Genomic DNA, 5,581 nt, shown 5'->3' with positions numbered 1-5,581 from the left:
GGTCATTAAATACGGCACATTAGCATTTTATGGACAAAAAAATCACAATTCTCAAGAGATCAATAGGGAGAAGCAAAAATACAGTACACATGTAAATTAACAGCCAGCAATCCTTGTACCTAAGGAAATATCCGCAGGACATTTTAAATCATCTTGAATTTGGGTATACTCATTAACCCATGGGAGTTAACCATCTGGCACATTGAGTATGATGCTCTAACTACTGTTATGTTTTGTTGTTGTTTTTCAATCAGGCTGTATCCAACAATACACTTCCCATTCACTATGCAGTATAATCATTAACATATCTACTGCTGAACACAGAAAAATAATATCTCAGACAGAGAAGTCATCCTTAAAACATTCTTAGAGTACCAATGACATTGATAGAAGACTACACAATAATCCTTCTTTAAACGCACTCCTATAATGAAATTCCACTTTTTAAACAGCAGTGACAGTATTCTTCTGCTCCCATGCATGGCTTTTGTACTGATATAATCAAACATCACAAATATAAAATGAATGCAACTGGGAATGCTCAAACAACAAGAACCCTTTACAGACTACATTTTGACTGAAAATTCATTATGAAGTAAACATAATTAATAAAAATAAATTGACAGAACTAATGTAACTGTTGCATTAATGTGGGACACTGTGATAAAATTGCTTCTTTATTAAATTAGATTATAATTGGGTTCAAATATTTTGCTACATTCATTATTCTATGGAACAGTGACCACATTTCATTTATGAGCTTTAAACATTAAAACATGCCCAAGTAAAGATTATTGAGGTTTTTGTGTGGGTGTGAACTTAGCCAAAGCATTTGCTTTGAGAATAGGAAGCTGTCCAGTGCAGGCAAGCTGACGTGATACCTGTCTCTAACTCTGACACCTATCATCAGTCAAATACCCCATTATACCATTATATTGGAATTAAGATGGAGAGCATGTACATTGTCCCAAAACCAAATACTATGAATTCAGGAAATCTGGAATTATTTGTCATGTGGTAGTGACCAGTTATGTACTGATCGTGTTAAGTGCTGTACAAACACAGGATGAAACAGTGTTCCTCGAACTGTAGTATAAAACGGGGATAACAGATGGGTAGAGACATACAAACAAAAGAATACAAAGAAGCAATACTGATGAGCAATTTAGGATGTGCCTCAAAGAAATGCCAACATGTTAAAGTTTATGCACGATATTTTTGGTAGTCTACATTAATTCAAATTGATTCTTAAATTGCATTAAACTTATTTTCTTTTCTTTTTCCTTGTGGTATTATTATGCTACATAGAAACAACATAAGGACAAGAAGTGATGAAAAATTATGCTGATAATATCAGTGGAGAATTTGAGCTTCATATAATTAATTGTAAAGGTATGATGCATTAGAATTAGAATTTGGACTAGGTTTTAACCCTGCAACTCTTAGATAAATTGCTACAGAAGCTTTACTTGATAGGTTCATAACCTTAATATCTATCACATTTTATCTGGAAGACACAACCTTCAGCAGCATTGTGTATAGGAACACAGAATTTAGGCAATATTAACCCAGAGAGAGCAACTTATGATATTTCTTGGAATCCCTTGAACGTCTCCATGCCATGTTGCCGCCAGATCCAGCATTTCTTAGCTTATAATAACATCTTATGAAATCCTAAGTGAACTTTTCATAAATAAGGTATAACGTTAATTTTCACTTTTGCCAGCTGTGTGAAATTTTTGAACCACTACTTATACTACAGCCATAGACCTATATACTTGCTAGAAGTGTAGCTGTTTCATATTGCATGTACTAGAGATCTCACGTTTTCATACAACACTAATAGCTATTATATATTGTGCCTGTTTAAATGCTTAAAGTCTAACATGCTGAATTGTTCATCTAAAGTGACTTTTAAGTTAATCTAGCTCCATGGGTGATTGCGTGTGGGGGTTAAAAGTTTAGAGTTAAGTTAAATTTGTGAGATTTGTTATTAATCAGTTTGCATAAAAACAGAGTTTTATAATATTTGGTCCCTGTGTTAGTATAAGTAAATTGTTCACATTTTAATCTGCAAAAAGTTTCAGGACAGCTAAATGTAGATGGGATATCATGTTTCTAGTGAATCTGCAAAACTGAAATCATTACAATGAAAAACTTCTTGACAATTTAGGCCCTAGTATTTGAATATCATAAGTATATCAGCTGCATGACAGTGTAGCCAAAAGCAAGAAAACTTAAGATGTCCCAAAAGTTTGTAACTCTATCAAAGTCCTCTTGTGATTTCCAGAAGAAAATTCTATAGATGGCATTGTGTGCCATTATTCTTCTTCCTTTATTATATGAGTGTGTCCAGTAGAGGTGACATTAACTCCTCTATTAACAGAAGATAGTGCTGCTGAATCATCTTGGTTTGACTCTTCTAAGGGCCATTGTTTCTAAAGAAGACATATTTTAGCTGCTATGAAATGCACAATTGTAATTTGCTAGATGTGCTACAACATACAAAGGAAATGCATGTTAAATCTACTATAAAAATAAACAGGCTGGGTCAGGTTATACAAATTTACTCAAAACTTCTTGTGATATTATATCAGAGTTATCTTTTCTGGTGGGGTTCATATTCTCACAAATCAGTAATATCGATTGATGAGAGAGATCTTTTCTATAATCTCTGAAATTAGGTATATACACCAATAGTGGCAGAAATGAATCCATCTAAGTCCCTTGAGGGATAGGACACATCAAGTAAATGTACAAAGAAGGCTAAGCAAAAGATTTTATAGAAATCTGCTTTAAACCCACCAGGGCCAAGAACTGTCCCTTGGGAGTATATTTTAAATTAGTTCATCTTTTTCCTGACTTCAGGGAAAATCAAGAAATTCCCCTCCCCCCTTTCAGATAACTGGGAAAATAGAGGAATGCCGTGTTCATTTGTGCATGATGCCTGGTTCTAATTTTCTATATAACTGCTCCTAGCATTTCTGAACTATTAAGCTTAATAAGGTCTCATGGGTGGGTGGGTGTGTGTGAATTTTTTACCCCACAGAGCTCCTCCAACTGCTGTTATGGCTGTAGGCTTATAGTCAGAGCTCAGCAGCAAAACATGTAACCTTCCTATCTTATACCCCCAGCGGTACAGGCGCTAGTAGTAAGAGTGATGGATATCTGTGTTTTATGGGTTATAAGTGAGTTTGCAACAGCCGGCAAAGTGGCTACTCAAGACAAAGAAGGAATGCATTGAAAGCTGTTATCTGCTTTTATAGACTTCTAACTTTGCTCTCAAAATTAATCTGTTTGCCATATTCCTTATACTTCTAAAGCAGGGCATGATGGTGGCACTCTGATAAAAATCTTTTCAGAGACTAATAGAAAAGACCAGAGGAGAGAGTGCTCAGGAGGTATCTTAGTTTGATTTACAGAAGAGCATGAAATGCAATATATTCTGAGTAGGCTGGCTTTTAGATTTAAACACATAACCTTATGGCCTTTAAAGATTTAAGAAAAGACAAAGATCTTCATTAAACCTTAGTTATTTATGAATGTATGAATGTTCAGATATAAAATATCAACAAAAGCCATTCTGCAGGCTGGCAGATAAGGATTAGCTACTAAGAACTGTTCTGTCAAAATGTTTTGACAAAATATGTAATTTTTTTAAAATCCTTTTTTTAAAAGAAATTTTCAGTTTTGTTATGACTTTTAAGTATTTGTCTCCTCGGAATATTAAAACAAAGTGTTTTATGTGTGGGTAATATCAATGTAATCAAAATATATCTGCTTCTTAAAGTAAATTAAAGTGTTTCATTTTTGTACAGCTTGACACTGTCTGCAAGAGTAGCTGTGGTATCTCCTGTGACACAAAAAGAAACATGGAGTTTCCTTCTTTTTGCAAGGCTCTCCACCTCTCTCAAGCTAGCCAGAGGGAAAGGAAAGCTGATTGAACTTTTGATCTTGAACTTCAATCCCTTTAGCTGCCCTACTTGTTATATAGACTAGGGCTGTGTGAAATGGCATTGTTCCATTTCAATGGAACGGTGTTTCATTTCGAATTTCACTTCAGTTTGAAACCTCTGTTCCATTTCGCTTTGTCGAAACAGTTTTGCTGTTTCAACACTGTTTCAACATTTTATCCATAGACTATAATGGGGAAGTACAAAACAGCCTATAACTTTCTCATTTCTTGCCTGATTCAGATGAAACTTGCAGAGATGGTAGCCCCTTCTGAGGCCATGAACCTTGCCACGTTTCAAGGAGATAGGTGTAGGGGTGTCTGGGAAACTGCACCTCAAGCTGCCAACAAGCAAAACTTGTGACATGGGTGATGCTGTGTGTGTGTATTAAGGCATGGGGGAGTGACAGCTGCGGGGATGGTGGCCCCTGCTGAGGCCACAACACCTGACAGCTTTCAAGGAGATAGGAGTGGGGGGGGGGGTCTGGGGCCCTGCACCTCTGGCTACTGACAGGCAAAACTCATGACACGGGTGAGTGATGCTGTGTGTGTGTTAAGGTGAGCCCTCACTGGTGCTGGGGCCTCTACACAAGGTGGTGTGCCCCAGTGAAGTCTCCTCCTCCCCATAGCCTCAACTCAGTCCACCACTTTAAAAGGCAAAAGATAAGACAAATTGATTCTTTAGTAGGCCAACTGTACAGTTAGAGAGATGTATCTTAGAAAGCTTTTGGGTTGAAAAACCCTTTGTCAGGCTGAGGAAGCACCTGCACTGGTGTGTCGGCTGGTCCTGGATGGAAGGAATAGTAAAGAAGCCAGAGGCTGGCCTAGCACGTAATGCAGGGAAGAAAGCCAGTCAGTGAAAATGGAAATGGAGGTGTCAGGGGGGTGAGGGATAGGCTGTGGGGGGGGAGGGGCGGGGAAGGGGGATGTAGCAGTGCAGGTAAAAGTGCAGAGGTACTTGAGGAGTCAGATGTCCAGCTGGTCACAGTGTGCCGGAATTCCACTGCGTATATTGAGTCCATGAGTTTCTGTACCTACTACCTAGAAGGCTGATGAAATGCAGTTCATAGGCCCACCTCTGAAAAGTGCTTTGTAAATTCAAACGAACACCTAACCTCATCATCAGAACTGAAGCCAGCTTCCTACAGCTCAAAACACAAACCCTGCCAAGTATTTCCAGTACTCCCATGAACTGCATACCAGAATCTATCAAAAACGACAATACCCAACTACCTGTGGGGGCACATTCCTTACCAAAAAAACTGTCTCCATTCTCTCAGGCCTGATCCTGAGAGGGAAAAATTTACAAACCATTTTTCATATCTGAGCCTATGAACTTCATAGATTTCATAGATTTCATAGACATTAGGGCTGGAAGGGACCTCGAGAGATCATCGAGTCCAGCCCCCCACCCAAAGGGCAGGAAGTCAGTCGAGGTCATAGGATCCCAGCAAGATAAGCATCCAATTTACTCTTGAAGGTGTTCAGTGTAAACGCTTGTGATGGCAGGCTGTTACAGACTTTGGGGACTCAGACAGTAAAGAAATTCTTCCTTATGTCCAGCCTGAAACAGTCTTGCAGTAGTTTATAACTGTTCAACCTCGTCATCCCTTGGGGCGCTCTGGTGAA

General features: G+C 38.3%; 1 long non-coding RNA gene across 1 annotated transcript in view; it reads left to right on the top strand.

Moving 5' to 3' along the window:
- Nucleotides 1-4,067: 4,067 nt before the first annotated feature.
- The window catches only part of LOC109305543, a 16,551-nt gene continuing 15,037 nt past the window's right edge, over nt 4,068-5,581 (top strand). Inside the window, exons 1-2 of the long non-coding RNA XR_002099638.1 lie at nt 4,068-4,153; nt 4,806-4,808. This is a non-coding gene — a long non-coding RNA (uncharacterized LOC109305543). The remainder of the gene's footprint in view (nt 4,154-4,805; nt 4,809-5,581) is intronic.

This window comes from Crocodylus porosus, unplaced genomic scaffold (assembly GCF_001723895.1).
Source record: "Crocodylus porosus isolate Cpor-Errol unplaced genomic scaffold, CroPor_comp1, whole genome shotgun sequence".
Lineage (NCBI taxonomy): Eukaryota > Metazoa > Chordata > Crocodylia > Crocodylidae > Crocodylus > Crocodylus porosus.
Note: the sequence above shows the minus strand (reverse complement) of the source record. Positions and strands in the feature narration are given on the sequence as shown.